Source organism: Mercenaria mercenaria, chromosome 8 (assembly GCF_021730395.1).
Source record: "Mercenaria mercenaria strain notata chromosome 8, MADL_Memer_1, whole genome shotgun sequence".
Classification (NCBI taxonomy): domain Eukaryota; kingdom Metazoa; phylum Mollusca; class Bivalvia; order Venerida; family Veneridae; genus Mercenaria; species Mercenaria mercenaria.
In genome coordinates, this window is record NC_069368.1 from 18,394,795 (window position 1) to 18,412,460 (window position 17,666).

The 17,666-nt window shown below is 35.0% G+C and overlaps 1 long non-coding RNA gene across 1 annotated transcript; it reads left to right on the forward strand.

Annotated features, from left to right (window-relative positions):
• Positions 1–12,889: 12,889 nt before the first annotated feature.
• On the forward strand, positions 12,890–17,639 carry LOC123565839 (uncharacterized). Its single transcript, XR_006689256.2, has 2 exons — positions 12,890–13,140; positions 17,375–17,639. It is a non-coding gene; the product is annotated as an uncharacterized LOC123565839 (long non-coding RNA).
• The last annotated feature ends 27 nt before the right edge of the window (positions 17,640–17,666 follow it).

Consider the following 17,666-nt stretch of genomic DNA (forward strand, 5'->3'; position numbering starts at 1 on the left):
ACCAGAAAATATTTGCGGAGAACATTATGTGAAAAAAAAGGAATGTTTACGTGCTGTCTCATTATTTATACAGGAAGTGTTTATTTGGAGTAATTATTGATGAAATACTGTATAAATGGACTTGCTCTTCAATTATTGGTTAATTATAATATCTATATTGCAGTTAATAATTCCTTTTGATTCAAATTCCTTTTATTAACGTTTTCGTAGTACCTATCGGCTACATTTAAGCGATTTTTAAACTATATTCAAAATTGCCCCATTAGGGCTAACAAAGTGGTTGTTTGCCAGTCTGGTTGCGTTGATTGCCGGCACGTTTGTCTAGGGCTGGTTTGTCTGCTTAATGTGACGATGCTGATGTGTGTTTGCATTAGTTGACGATGCTGGTGTTTGTCTGCATTAGTTGACGATGTTGATGTTTGTCTGCATTAGTTGACGATGCTGATGTTTGTCTGCATTAGCTGACGATGCTGATGTTTGTCTGCATTAGTTGACGATGCTGATGTTTGTCTGCATTAGCTGACGATGCTGATGTTTGTCTGCATTAGCTGACGATGCTGATGTTCGTCTGCATTAGCTGACGATGCTGATGTTTGTCTGCATTAGTTGACGATGTTGATGTTCGTCTGCATTAGCTGACGATGCTGATGTTTGTCTGCATTAGTTGACGATGTTGATGTTGGTCTGCATTAGCTGACGATGCTGATGTTCGTCTGCATTAGCTGACGATGCTGATGTTTGTCTGCATTAGTTGACGATGTTGATGTTGGTCTGCATTAGTTGACGATGTTGATGTTCGTCTGCATTAGCTGACGATGCTGATGTTTGTCTGCATTATTTGACGATGTTGATGTTTGTCTGCATTAGCTGACGATACTGATGTTTGTCTCCATTAGCTGTCGATGCTGATATGTGTCTGCTTTAGTTGACGATGCTGATGGTTGCTTTAGTTTGTCAAAATACGAGTTATATGACACAGGGAAGCCTCTAGTAACTTGAACAATGAAATGGGTCCAGTTGCTACGCTAAGGTGACTATGTCTCAGTCTAGCTGACAAACTATGTCGAATGTCCTTTGTTAAAACGTAGAGCTGATGAGACCATAATTATATCTCGTATAAAAAAATTCTCTGGCTACCTCGCCTGAATGATTCGTGTACCAATGATTCGTACATGATTTCAATTATGAGCTAGATAATTTCAGGGATATGGCAAATCACTCAATGTTTCAAACTAACAACCTTCAACTTATGATAAGCAGCCAAAACTCCTATAGGATGGAGATACTATACTTGCCTGGTCCTTTTGTTGAAGTTTCCATCGGACGATATCTTTGAATCAACAACATACTCGTGAGTACTATCGCATAGCTGTTCAGCCTATGTCCTCTTAATTGAAGCTGCTTCTCAATATGACTGCCCGGACTCCTGGATGCTTAGATCTTATATGCTATAACATATAGCATTAAACTACCATATAGGCATGACCCCAATGCCTTGGCTATACTTCGCTAATAACGTTGAACCTCGTCTGTAAGCTGGAACTCTCCTACTGTCTCAGTAGATTACCAAACCATAATGTCTCTGTCTCAGCTTTTCCATGCTCAGCCTGTATTTGCTATCGTCTATCCCGTAAAGATTTAACTTCTATGCTCTGGCCCTAAAGCTCGCAACCTAGTTTCAATACTGCAACTCTTCCTTAATCTCAAACGTCTTCTGTTAAATGATTTATCCGCTCTGAGAGTGTAGCTCACTTATCAAGGTACTGGGATTAATTATAAGTTGAATCCTCTATGTATTTACATCAATCGCTTGATACAGAATGAATTTACCCACTAATACCCTAGTAGAAGTGCACTTTGATGGGTGCTATTTATAGAACTTATTTCTGAGTGATCCAAATTCGTACATAGTATTTTACAACGAGTACTTGCTCTAAAAAGTATGGTTCACTTTTACTATTGTATATTACATAATTTGTGATGCTGGGATCCAGCTATCACTGTATTTAAACAAACGACTCATAAAAACCCAAATCCTATTATTAAAAGTAATTCAACTATAATTATAGCAATGGTAGCATGAAAAAGGAGTCAAGCACTATATGTGCTTATGTGTTACATTATCAATACATTGTATATCAAATATACAAATTATTCTGACATAATTGACGATGCTGATGTTTTTCTACTTTAGTTGACGATGTTGATGTTTGCTTTAGCTGGCGATGCTGATGTTTGCTTTAGTTGGCGATGCTGATGTTCGTCTGTTTTTGTTGATGATGTTGATGTTTGCTTTAGTTGACGATGCTGATGTTTGCTTTAGTTGCCGATGCTGATGTTTGCTTTAGTTGGCGATGCTGATGTTTGTCTGCTTTTGTTGATGATGTTGATGTTTGCTTTAGTTGACGATGCTGATGTTTGCTTTAGTTGGCGATGCTGATGTTTGCTTTAGTTGACGATGCTGATGTTTGTCTGCTTTTGTTGATGATGTTGATGTTTGCTTTAGTTGACGATGCTGATATTTGCTTTAGTTGGCGATGCTGATGTTTGCTTTAGTTGGCGATGCTGATGTTTGTCTGCTTTTGTTGATGATGTTGATGTTTGCTTTAGTTGACGATGCTGATATTTGCTTTAGCTGGCGATGCTGATGTTTGCTTTAGTTGGCGATGCTGATGTTTGTCTGCTTTTGTTGATGATGTTGATGTTTGCTTTAGTTGACGATGCTGATATTTGCTTTAGCTGGCGATGCTGATGTTTGTCTGCTTTTGTTGATGATGTTGATGTTTGCTTTAGTTGACGATGCTGATATTTGCTTTAGTTGGCGATGCTGATGTTTGCTTTAGTTGGCGATGCTGATGTTTGTCTGCTTTTGTTGATGATGTTGATGTTTGCTTTAGTTGACGATGCTGATATTTGCTTTAGCTGGCGATGCTGATGTTTGCTTTCGTTGGCGATGCTGATGTTTGTCTGCTTTTGTTGATGATGTTGATGTTTGCTTTAGTTGACGATGCTGATATTTGCTTTAGTTGGCGATGCTGATGTTTGTCTGCTTTTGTTGATGATGTTGATGTTTGCTTTAGTTGACGATGCTGATATTTGCTTTAGTTGGCGATGCTGATGTTTGTCTGCTTTTGTTGATGATGTTGATGTTTGCTTTAGTTGACGATGCTGATATTTGCTTTAGCTGGCGATGCTGATGTTTGCTTTAGTTGGCGATGCTGATGTTTGTCTGCTTTTGTTGATAATGTTGATGTTTGCTTTAGTTGACGATGCTGATGTTTGTTTTAGTTGACGATGCTGATGTCTTTTTGCTTTGGTCGACGATGCTGATGTTTGTCTGCTTTGGTTGAGGATGTAGATGTTTTCGTGCTTTGGTACACGATGTAAATGTTTGTCCACTTTGTTGTCGATGCTGATGATTGTCTACTTTGTACAGCGATAATGACGTTTGTCTGTTTGGTTGCGGATGTAGATGTTATCTGCTTTGGTCGACCATGCTGATGTGTTTCTGCTTTAGTAGACGATATTTATGTTTGTTTGCTGATATTTATTTGCTTTGGATAACTATGCTGATGTTTGTCTGCTTTTATTGATGATACTGATGTTTGTCTGCTATGGTTGAGGATGAAGATGCCTTTTTGCTTTGGTTGACGATGCCGATGTTTGTTTTTGCTTTGTAGATGCTGAGTGTTTTTTTCGATGCGAGTTGAAAAAGCGGCGGGTTTTCAACGTTGGTTACAATGCTTCGGTTTCTTCAGTGTTGACAGATGATGCGGGGTATGTCGGATTTGGTTAATTATGCGATGGTTTGTCTTTATTGGTTAACGTTGTAGCGGGTCGTCGTTTTTTATTTACAACGCTTTGATTTGTCTGCGTTCAATGATGATATGGAGGATTACCGTTACCGTTGTTGGTTGAAAATGTAACTAGATGCCCAAGGGCAACATGTCGAGCCCGCCAGCTGTCAAAAGGACTGGGAGTTGCACACGAAACTCTGTCTCATTGAGAAAAACATTTGTGCCAAATAAAACAATTGTGCCAGGTTATTTTATAATCCCGCATTCAATGACGAAGTTATTGTCCGGACAAGGTCAATTATAGCCATATTTGACCTTTACACTCCAAGTGTGACCTTAACATTTAAGATATTGAAACGAGTGTTGCGCGCGTCACGCCGTCTCATGGTGGTGAACAATTGTGCAAAGTTATTTTAAAATCCCACAATCAATGACAAAGTTATTGTCCGGACAAGGTCAATTATAGCCATATTTGACCTTTAAACTCCAAGTATGACCTTGACCTTTAAGATATTGACGCCGGTATTGCACGCAACACACCATCTCATGGTGGTAAACAATTGTGCCAGGTTATTTCATAGTCCCACATTCAATGACGAAGTTATTGTCCGGACAAGGTCAATTATAGCCATATTTGACCTTTAAACTCCCTTACGGGCTCGACAAAAGATATTGACATGGGTGGTGCGCGCGACACGCCGTTTCATGGTGGTGAACAATGGTGCCAAGTTATTTTAAAATCCCACAATCAATGACAAACTTATGGTCCGGACAAAGAAATCCGGACGGACGCACTGATGGACACATGCATGCACGCACACACGCACGCACATACAACGAACAGCCATTTGGACAACTATGGCTTCGCTCCCTTACGGGCTCGACAAAAATTGTTGAGAGCTGGTTGATGATGTAGATGTATGCCGTGTTAGTTAACGATGTTGAGATATGTCGGTGTTGATTGACGATGCACAGGTTTTCGGAGTTGGTTGACAATGCGGAGGTATGGGAGGTATGTCAGTGTTGCTTGACGATGTGGAGATTTATCGATGTTAGTAGGACACGTGGCAGTTTGTCTATATGCTGACATGGTTGAGTGCTTCATCCTCATATTCCACCCTTACATTTGTATTATAAAGATCTTACGCTTTTGCAATAGATAAGACAACAAATAGCAAAATATTTCTAATATTTCTATTTCATTCTTTAATAAAATTACCATCCATATAATAGATAGAACACCTGTTTCCCTTTGATAGCTTTGAATGCGCATACGTAGCAATGGCGGGTTGAAAATTTTCGTAGTGATGTAAAACATAAAAAAATGGAATAATATTGGTAAAAGGATATTAATTCAGCAATATATTGGATGTAATAAGTGATTTGACTTTTGTTGTTAAAATGAGAAGGAATTCTGTGGTCTATGGGTAACAGAAAACGTAAGAAAAGTAAGGAGTCACCACAGTCACCGCAGAACAAAGACAGTCAAACAAATCAGAAAAAACGCGCAAATATGGCATCAGGGACGCAGACTGTGGTTGGAAGTACTCTAAATGGACAATTGCAGCAAAATGGTATGAGCTATAATTATAATCAGGCAGGTCAGTGTTTTACACCTGTGCAGAATTTGAATCCAATGTTTTCTTCACCTGTTTATCATACACCTGTCGGAAATCAGGGGTCACCAAATATGGCACAGCCTTACTTTCCGCAAACGGTAAATACAAACAGTGATCAGCTCTCAGTGATTATTCAACGTTTAGATAATATTGACAGTAAGCTGTCCCAGTTAGACACTATACAAAGTACCGTTAACAAAATAACAGGCCGTCTAGACAAAATAGATCAAAGGGTGATCAAAATGGAGACGAAAATACAGGACATTGAAAAAAGCAGAGAATTTGATTCTAAAAGTTTGGAAGAAATTAAATCAAAACAAGAAGAAATTGATTTAACGCTGAAAAAAGAACGACAGGATATTAATTCTATGAAAACAAAAGTGCAAGAATTTCAGAACGATCTGGTCGTAAATAGCTTAAAAAGGGAGGTAATAGACTTGAAAAGTCGAAGTATGAGGGATAATTTATTATTCTTTGGAATACCAGAAGAAAGAGAAGAAACTAGTGCAAACTGTGCTGATAAAGTTTTAGATTTGATAGAAACCAAGCTTGAAATAGACAATGCAAAACAAGACATCAAAATACATCGCGCACATAGAATCGGAAAATACGATCCGCGGAAAACACGTCCAATCGTAGCAAAATTCGTGTTTTACCCCGATCGGGAAAAAGTGCGGCTTAATGCCAACAAACTTTCAAGGCCCTATGGAATAAGTCAACAGTACCACGCTGAAATCATGGAAACCAGGAAGAGACTCGTTCCAATTATGTTAGAAGCTAGGAAACAACACAAGGAGGCATACCTGGTGGGAGATAAACTCTACATTGACGGACAGTTGTACCGGGATACAGAACCACGAAGCGCAGCCACCGGAAGTCATTAGGACGGGAGCGGGAGTGTCGTAAAATGTTTGACTTGGAATGTTGAAGGTCTTTCGAAACAAAAAACAGAAAATTGTGATTTTTTGCTGATTTTATAAGTGGATATGATTTAATTTTTCTGAGTGAAACATGGACAAATAAAAATTCGAAAGTTAATTTAAACGGATATAAACTTTTCCATTCATATCGTAGGTTCCAAAACAGGCGCGCGAAAAGGAACAGTGGTGGCATTTTAGTATATGTTAGAAATACACTCACAAAAGGTGTTAAGATGGTAAAAAATGATACAGATTGTATCATGTGGTTGAAGTTAGACGGGCAATATTTTCAGACAGTAGAAGATATTTATCTGTGTTTTACTTACATTGCTCCAGAAAATTCACCTATCTATGACATATACAATATTGACATATTTAATGAACTGGAAACAGATATAAATTATTTCCACAATAAAGGTACTGTATACTGCTTTGGAGATCTGAATTCTAGAACAGCCGTAAAACCTGACTATGTTAAATATGATGATCATTTGTTGGGTCATGAAAATTTTGACGTTGATATTCCTCTCCCAAGGACATCGTGTGATCGCGGAACGAACCGTTTTGGCGATAACTTGTTAGATTTATGTAAATCCGTCGGTTTAAGAATATGCAATGGTCGTTTAGGCACGGACAAAAACGTTGGAAAGTCAACCTGTTTCACACATAACGGCGAAAGCGTGGTGGATTATTTATTGACCAAGTCGTATAATTTTGACAACATCGCGAATTTCAACGTGCACGAGTTCAGTGTTCATTCAAACCATGCACCGGTAACGTTCGATTTGAAAATCATGACTTTGCCGCGGAGTAATATCCAGCAAGAACGCGTTACGCATAAATGGAGCGCAGAGTACAAGACGCAGTTTATGAATGATGTTGCGCGTGACGCGGATTCTTTGTGCGATGATCTTTTGAAATGTAAACAAGATAATCACGACCCTGACCAAATGGTCTCCATATTCACAGAGTTTTTAAATGTTAGAGGTAACCTATATTTTGAGAAACGAACGAAAACGAAAATTGAAACATATTTTGTTGATAGCAGTAACAGGCGAAAGAAATGGTTTGACGCCGAATGCGAAAGAAAATATGATTTGTATATTGACTCTGTACAGCAATTTAATTCAAATAAAAATGATGTTAATAGGCAACATCTTTATAGCTGCAAAAAAGATTATAAGTATCATTGTAGAAAAGCGAAAAGGAAATACCAGCAAAAAGAAGCATCTAAATTAAGCGAAATGAAAAATAAAAATCCACGTGAATTTTGGAAACTATTTAAACAAAATAAAATTTCTGAAAATGGTGAGAATATAAATTTGAATGAATTTTATCAGCATTTTAAAAATTTAACTTCAGAAGTTGTTATTGAGGAAGATACAGAGGTCCGGGATTTCTTGGACTATTTCGAATTAAATGATGGGCAATCAACATTTGATGAGCTAGATTTGCCATTTACGTTAGAAGAAATCAGATGTGCAGTCAGATTATTAAATGTAAATAAATCATGTTCTTTCGATAATATTATTTATGAATATTTTAAAGAAGGTATAGAGATTTTAGAAAAACCGTTAGCTATTTTGTTCAATTATATATTAGATAAACAGTGTTTTCCCAAATCGTGGTCGAAAGGAGTTGTTATTCCAGTATACAAAAAAGGTGATCCGTGTGACACAAATAATTATAGAGGTATTACTTTAATCAGCTGTTTTGCCAAGCTATTCACAGTTGTTATAAATCAAAGATTAAAAAAATGGTCAGTCGAAAATGATATCCTGACAGATGCACAGTTTGGCTTCAAAACAAATCACAGTACAATAGATGCAATATTTTTATTAAAATCTTTTATTGATAAACACATTAGTTCAGGAAATACTTTATATTGTTGTTATGTTGATCTTATGAAATGTTTTGATACTATATATAAAAATGGCTTATGGTTAAAATTGATAAAGTCAGGGATAGATGGTCGCCTTTTCAGAGTAATTAGGTCTTTATATGATGATGTCAAATTATGTGTTAAACTTTTAAATACGTTGTCCGATTTTTATGAATGTGATATTGGATTATTGCAAGGGGAGATAATGTCGCCGATTTTATTTTCACTGTTTATTAATGATATTGAGATACACCTTCAAGAAAATGATAGTTCTTTAACATTAGATCAGCTTTCTATATATTTACTGTTATTTCTGACGACGCAGTTATTTTTTCAGATTCAGCAAATGGATTGCAGAAATCTTTAGATAGCTTACATTCATACTGTGAAAAATGGAAACTTAAAGTCAATGTTGAAAAAACAAAAATCATGATCTTCAAAAAAGGAAGACGTGGTAATCAAAATTATCAATTCTATTATAATGGTGTCCAATTAGAAATAGTCACATCATTTAATTATCTTGGATTGGTTCTATCAAATGGTGGATCATTTATGACTGCAACGCAAACACTAGTTGGAAAAGCCTTGAAAGCTATGGGATCTTTATTTTCTGTAACCAAAGATTTAGAAGTACCTGTAAAATTAATGTTAAATCTGTTTGATACATATGTAGCATCTATATTACACTATTCATGTGAGGTTTGGGGTTTTACTAGGGCTGAAAATATAGAAAAAGTACATAGAAAATTTTTGAAAAGATTATTAGGAGTAAAGATGTCGACATGTAATTCCGCTTTATACGGTGAATTAGGAAGATTCCCTTTATATATAGTTAGAAATGTTAGGATATTGAAATATTTCTTGAAATTGCACTCAGAGAAAAACAACAATGGTATTTTAAAAACAATGATTATGACAATGAGACAAGATATAGACAGAAACGTTAACTGTAATAACTGGGCCACACAAGTAAAACAGATGTTACAAAACGCCGGCTTTCCTGATGTATGGTTATTCCCAGAATCTGTAAATGTTAATATGTTTATTCCTTTATTTAGAAACAGACTTGTTGATATATATATTGGTAACTGGAGAAATGATATTGCATTAAGAAGTTCAATGATATTGTTTAAAGAATTAAAAACTACTGACAGCTTTGATATATCAGTATATCTGGAAAAGATAAAATGTTATAAACTTAGAAACATGATAGCCAAAGTTAGATTATCGTCACACAACTTAAACATTGAAACAGGAAGACATCAAAACATCACAAGAATAGATAGAAAATGTATTTTATGCACAAAAAATGACATTGAAGATGAATATCACTTTGTATTGATATGTGAAACCTATAATTCTTTAAGGCGTAAATATATATCTAGATTTTACTATGAACGACCAAGCATGTATAAATTTATACAACTATTAAATTCCACAAATGAAAAAGAATTATATAAGTTAGCCATTTATTGTAAATATGCTTTTAGACACAGATTGAAATTGTTGAATAATACAATTTAACTTTGTATTGTAATGGAAATACTCTGATGCATACTTTATGTTATTGCTAATTAATGTGTGACCGGCCGTGAGGATTTGCGCATAATAATTTTATATATTTTTACCTCTTTAAAAGAAACGTTGTGTTAGTTACTGTATACTTTTGAATGTTCTTAAATACAATTGCAAAATGTACATACAAAAATGCTCTATTTTTAGTGAATGCTTTTCGGCATGTTCAAGTCTTAAGATAAACCTTGTGTTTCTTTTCGGCAAGGTTTATAGTGATTTAAGATTGTTCGTGTCAACCAGTATTGTTCGTGTCAACCAGTATTGCGCGTCTAAAGTAATCCTTGCATTAGATAAGGTTTACCAAAGTTCTGCATACTTTTACTTTATAATTATACTAGACGTACAGCGGCACGAAGTGACAAACAGTATTGTCTCGCGCGCTTTTTACATTCAATGAATGTGTACATTGTATCCTTCGTATATTATCTCATATTGTACAATCGCTGAAGAAAGATTATCCCTGAGGGAATACTATCTAGAAAATATTACATATATGTCTTTGGTTCTCACGGCAGGTCACACTGCAAATAATAATATTGAATGAATTTTAACTGAGTGTTCTTTTGTTTTGTTCACTCTCGCATTGCTATGCATGTTTAGTATATTTTGTTCTTATAACGATGAACTGTACATGTTCAAGTTATATCAATAAATTACTGTTCTGTTCTGTTCTGTTCTGTTCTATAATCAGTATGACTTATTCCCACAGATTAACCCTTAGCCTGCTGCAGGCGAATTTAACAGCCTTTGCAAACAGCTTGGAACCAGATCAGACGCCGATTAAATCGGCGTCTGATCAGGTTCCAAGCTGTTTGCTACTTTGACAATATTTCTTCCAATTTTGGAGCAAACTGAAGGAACTTTACAATTTTAGCAGACGACATTTCCAGCAGACGACAATTTATCTAGCATGCTAAAGGTTAATAAGGAATATTTATATTGACTGAAAAGCATTGTCTAAAACCCTCTTGGCCCATGGTTTTACACCTGCTATATTTTTTCTAAACCTATCTCCGTGAAAGATGTTGTGAATTGAAAAACGAGAGTAGTGAATGATTCTATTTCCTTTCACAAATGTATACGACCAGAGCTTGTACAGGTGACCAACTAAAATGTCTGACTGGTTAATTGGAAACAATGATTTATATTCGTATATACAGCTTTCGTTTAGAGGCACGCGCTTTTAGATTTGTATTGTTTTTGTTCGAAAAAGATTGACAGTACTTTTAATTGCTAGTTAATTTGTTTGTTTGTTTTGGGTTTAACGCCGTTTTTCGACAGTATTTCAGTCATGTAACGACGGGCAGTTAACCTAACCAGTGTTCCTGGATTCTGTACCAGCACAAACCTGTTCTCCGCAAGTAACTGCCAATTTCCCCACATGACTTAGAGGTGGAGGACTAATGATTTCAGACACAATGTCGTTTATCAAATAGTCACGGAGAACACACGCTCCGCCCGAGGATCGAACTCACGACCCCGCGATCCATAGACCAACGCTCTACCTAATGAGCCCGGGTTAAAGTAAATAAGAAAGTGGCTAAAATATCTTGACAGTGTTTTTATAGAATTGTAATCTAGTGAGTTACTAACGCAGTAAACATTTCATTACATCATCTTGAGTCACTTCCTTTTAAACACAGTTATAACAGACTGTTGAAAGGGAAACAATAAACGTGATCAGTCTTAACGAAATCATCTTGGGCAAAACACAAACAACCTTTTTTACATTGCTTTAATTAAACTTCTGACATTTTCTCTTAAAACATCAAAAAGTTCATCATAAATATAATATAAAAGGACTGTCATTTCGTCTTCTCCTTTTTGTTAAAGTTGCTTATTTCTGTAAGATGCCTATTCATCAATGTCAAAATTTTGCATTATGAAAAAAAATATTTTTTAAATTGCATTTTGATGAGCAAAATCCATAAATTAAACAACATTCACATAAATATCACTTCCTGTTATATTTCAAAATTTATTGTTTTTCCTTCCTTCTCCCTAGCGAATGATCATATCTAGTGAGATTGATTGAATTTCAGAAAAAATCACCAATAAAATACCTTAAAAGTATTTAATTCAAATTATATGGTTTGTTTTTGTTGTTGTTTTTCAATAACAAGTTATTGGCATTTATGAATTCTCTTTAAGCAAATGCGGTTCATTCGGAGGTTAATATTTGACCTTTGATTTTTATGACATATCAGTTATAATTGACATGCACTATTATTAAGAAAATAACAAGTATATACCATTTGTTTAGCTGTTAGGAAACGTATACATGTGTAGAAACTCGTATTCTTGAATGAGTCCCCACACGATTCCTATAGCCAAATTATGGTGGCTGATTTGTGCCATTTCGTCTGTTTTTCGAGCTGCGGACACGCTATATTTTCTGATTTTACAGAATAAATTTATATCATAGAATTGGCTAAGGATAGCAGAAAATGAAACTGGAATGTCACAAAAATTGAATAATAGTCAACGGCATCCCATATGCAGTGATAATTTTTAACTAGACGTCGCAAGGGAATATACACCACTATAATTAAATAAAACCAAAACAAATATAAATAGAAAATACTTTTTTATAAATTCATTGGGATTTGATTTCATGTTTTTACGCAACAGACTTATGCAGAATATTGCTCTATGCGTGTTTTTGAATGTAAAGTACTTGTTTGCATAGATACATGCACGTCGTGCATATCTTTTTTTTTTTCATAGACAAATTCACATCCAGATATGTTACACATAGATGTGCCCTATCATGTAAATACTTTTAATGTAATGTATTTAATGAATGAAGTGGAATATGATTTGTCCAAAGGTAACATTGTTTCTGCAGTTCCTGAACTACAAATTAGGTATTTTTCTAACGTATCGATCGATATTGTTGAAACTTCATCATGGCGCTGAAAGAAAAATTGCACGGTTTGACGTTTTGATACAAATTTAAGCGCCACCTGGAACTGGCTTCCCGGCCAAGGAACAACCGCGACGTCATATAAGGAATGTTCTCCCTGACTATACGCAGATGTCGTCAAAACAGCACGTTATCACTAAGCAGCGTTGACGTAACCTTCGCGCCTTTCCTTTTGCTGTTCAAACGAAATGAACGTCATTATTTTTAATGGAAAAGAATAGGGCGAATGCAAATTTTATTTCATATAGGAATAGCCATAGATTTGACATAAAAAAATTGTTGATCCAGATTTTTCAACTAATGTAGTTGTTCATATCTGTAGTATTGGCCATAGTATTTCTGATTTTAGTTTTATGCATATTGACTGTATAAATGATAAAATGGGCAGGCTGTTGAAGGAAACTTTGGATGCACAAATTAGGTACTGTATGGTGGCATATTTCTGCATACGATAATCATAAAGTTTTCATGAAAATTTTATGAACTTCCGAGGATAAACAATACTTTTCGCGAAAACTGAATAAACTTTCGTGAATTTAGAAGAACTTTTTTTATTTTATGCGGGAACAAACATTTTGTTGAACACGTATGCAAATAATTTTCGCGTAAAAAATAAATTTTTCGCGATATTCTTTTTTTTCTTGAAAGTTTATAAGATTTTCATGGTATTTTTTAAGTTTATCGTATGCAGAAAATGCAAGATTTTTTCAAGATAATTCAATTTTCATGAAAACATGTATGGTTTCGCAAAATATATCTTAATCATTTATTTTTTATCGCATGCAGTAGTTGGCACAATCGTGATTTTTTTCACTTAGAACAAGAGTTTCTTTTCATGAAAGGTGTTTAGATTTTCTTGCGGAGAACAAGTTTGTACTGGTACAGAATCCAGGAACACTGGTTAGGTTAACTTCAACTGAAATTCTGTTGAAAAACGGCGTTAAACCCAAAACAAACAAACACGAAAACTAAACGAATTTTCGTGAAAACTATTTGCTTAAGTTGATACAGAAATATGCCACCATAATACTGTATATCCACAGGGCCTCAATTAAAATACTATGTATAATATACAGTTTCTCATTTGACATTATTGTATTATTTTTCCAAATAATAGATTAAGCTGTTTCATGCATATGTTTCAAGAATTTCAGTTTTTACTTTTTTATATTGTTTGTTTTCATGGCACTCAGTAGTATTATTGAATCTAATTGATCCCGACTTGCTGTTGTAGACATACGGCGAAAAGACGAAATGGCACCAAACGGCTATCATACCAAATACGTTTAAGACATTGTAACCATGACTAAAAATCAAAGAATGACAGGCAATGCTGTTAGAGGCGATGATGTAATTTCAACGAATACAGCTTGGTCAGCTTAATCTGAATAATAACGTTATATGATGTCAAATGTTATGAACTAGTAATGCGTATAAGGAGATAGTGTCGTTATGATTTGTCACTCAACAAAGGCAGGGCACAATTCTACCAGTTACTTCGCTCATTATGGCACCTGAAGCTATCTTTTGTTAGTCAACATAGTGTTCTAAAACCAGTGAATGTACTCTTTTGGTCCTCCTTACTGCTAGCGGCAAGATATTCTATAATAGTATAATACAATGATACATGGAAAAGCAATACATTTGTAAACAATAACAAAGTAAAACCACATTCAATTTCGTGCAGGTGACTTTTTACGTCATACGCAACCTTATTATCATTTCAAATGTTATCAACCTCTTGCATAATTAGATCCTGAATCTATAAATATGTATTAACGAAGTACGAGATTGATTGGCTCCACCCAACTCACGTATTTGTATACTGACGTTTTCAAAATTTTTCAGCACTCTAAAAAATAACCTTATGCTTTCAAATCTTGCATATTTTACAGTTGGTTCAGTCACGTTTCAGTTGCAACCTCTGTGATTTAGAGGATACTAGGGTCGCGCGATATTTTTGTATTTGCCTTTTATCAATTTATGCTGAATTTATTTTTAACTTGGTCATGAATCTACAATATATCAGAACTTTTATGTGACCGCATGGTGGTCTGCGGTAGATTACCGCAAATGAGGCCACGAGATGTTTTTATTTTCTTTAGAAACGCGTTTTACTAATGGGGTGGTCTTTTTCAAGTGTTGGACACTTGCCTAAACAATCAAGTGGCTATTTAAACTTTATACATGTATATGATTAGATATCTCTGTAAGCTAACAATTTTAGATAAACGCCGTTTTAACAGTATTTTAATTCTTCCTGTAAAGATGGTCAGCTGGTCCTAATTTGGCACCAGGAATGGCTTGTTCTACGGAAGTATCTGTAAACCTTTCTATATAACACAGAGATATGGAAGAATAACTTATGAAAGACAAAGATGGGGAGCATATGCTGCCCCTGAGGATTAAACTCATGACCTTTCGAGTCATGGTCTTAGGCATTTTTCATGCAGATCATCTTACAGACTTTTACGCTTTCTTCTAGAGAAGAAATATAGGAGTAATGTGCTGTCAATTTTGAAAGTCATGTTGTCACAGTTACTATAAGCTGAACTCGTGCCTTCTTTATTGCCATCGTTCTATAATTAGAAGTGCGAGACCACATATGCAAAGTATGTCACATTGTTGATTTATCGAACATTTAAATCCTATAATCACGATTGTTTGTACGTCAAAAATTAAAGTCAGACGTGAACACATCGTGACATGTACATCAGACTTTGATAACAATCGATGTATCAAATTTGACAAGAGCAATTGGCAAATATTTAACGATAAAGAAGAACCACACATCAAGCTGACTTATCAAAGAGCTTCCGGGTCCATCGTGAAAGGTCTGAACATTATGTTTAATAGTAATAGTTTTATGTTTTAATGCAACATTTTTCAGTGGTATGCTTATGACATACACTTACATTTTAAGATCAAATTACAAGTATCTCGAGCGTTCAACATAAATATGTGAGCTCGAGCTAAAATATCGTGTGCTCTATGTAACTATCGAGTGATCGATATAACTATCGAGTGATCGATATAAGATGTCGAGTGATTAAGATGATGTCTTGTGCCCAAGATGAGCGTTTGATAAGAAGCTCGAAATAAGACATCGGGTGTCCGACATAAGATGTCAAGCGACCGAGATGTCGTGCGAACGAAATAAGAACTCGTGTTTTTGAAATATTATGTCGACAGCTTAGGATAAGTTATCTTGCGCCCGAAATTAATGTCACGAGAGTCCTGACGGTTTTATATCAGAAACCTGAGTTTCACAGCTCAGAAAGATATAAAAAATATTGAAACAAGTCAATGACACTAGAGGTCTTAAAGTGTGAACCATCTTAAGAAATTAGGTCCATGACAAATCGTTTGTAACATATTGTTTTGATATGACATATAGAGAAAACAAGTCACGTTGAATATGACCATGCTTTTAAACGTATCAACATGCAATTTACAAATTTGATACAGAGTCATGAGTCAAGCAAAGTCACACAATTGTTGTCTGTGTTGTCGTCTGCCAATATTGTTACTGTACTTTCTTTGTCTCTATACGTGTAAACTGGCATTTTTTGTATGCCAGAACCTCTATTTTTTCAACAGATCTCCGTAAGAGTCAGATTAGTATGACCGCTTTCATGATTCTTCATGGGACCATTTGAGGTAATGTTATATAAAAAGAGCGTGTCCAAAACATTCCAACGAAACATAGTGTAAATGAAATAATATTACTTTTTTTTAAAAAATTTCTTTACATAGCCTTTCACATCTTGAATACTAAAAGTAACATACACATTACTCCAGTACAATAATATTTTTAAATTTTTCATTTGATCTATGAAGAGTCCCCTGATCTGCTACCATATCTGCTAAAGCCCTTGCCATCCGAGGATTCGTATCCTTGTTTCATACTAAAACTCCTTTCTAATACAAATTTTGTAGCTGGTTGATAAAGAAACTAATATTATATAAAGGGTTCCGTCTCTAGATGGGAAGTTATTTTTTGAATTGGCCATAATAAAGCACTCTGATGATAAAACTTACACTGAAGTGAAATTTGTTTCAGTTAACATTTACTGAGTGTAAGTCAGTATGTTTCTATTAATTTATATACATAAATAAAAAAGACTTACTTATGATTGTTTAGAAATAAATTTCGTACTGGAATCCCAGATTGACAACTCTACGTTGGAAAATTGTTTCCAGAAATCTTTCACTCGAAAAGTCAAAAGTATCTGTTTCTTACAAATATATTCATTTTAACAAATGAACCGTCATCAAACATGTTTAAACGACAATATGTTGCCCAAATCATTAAAATGATCCCTCACACAAAATACGGACACGGGATATCACGGACGCTGATGTTCAATAAAAGTGCTCTCAAACACAATTTCTCAACAATTCTTTTGGGAGAAAAAAAGCTTATCATTGTAAGGTTGACAAAACAAATGCTTCTTTGTGTTTCTATTACTTTTGTCTTTTTTACCAATGTGACATTAATGTACTAAATGTATGTTATTTCGCGCCGCTAGCAAATTAATTGTGAAAAATTTTAAACCTCTTTGCTGTTTGATCTGCAGGTTGTGCCCATTTTTTTCAGGGTCATTAATGTCTTCATTTGTTTCGATATCATCGTTCATTTTCTATTGTTTCAGGTTAATAGCCAGGCGTGCAACAATGTCAGCTACAATGATTATTCGGAAGCTGTTGTGTATAGAAGGAGCATATTTTGTCGTTTTATATTTCGAGTTTGAAATAGCTCTTCCAGTATTCCTGAAGACACTGGCAATGAAACGAAGTACGGTGATGCAACATAGAAATTACGTTACCGAATACTCTGGTATTTGATGAAGCAGTGGTGAAAGTAAATGACACTAACAAGAAACAAATCAACACATCATTAAATATTTATTTAACTAGCTTTAAAAATTTTGTTAACAAAAACAG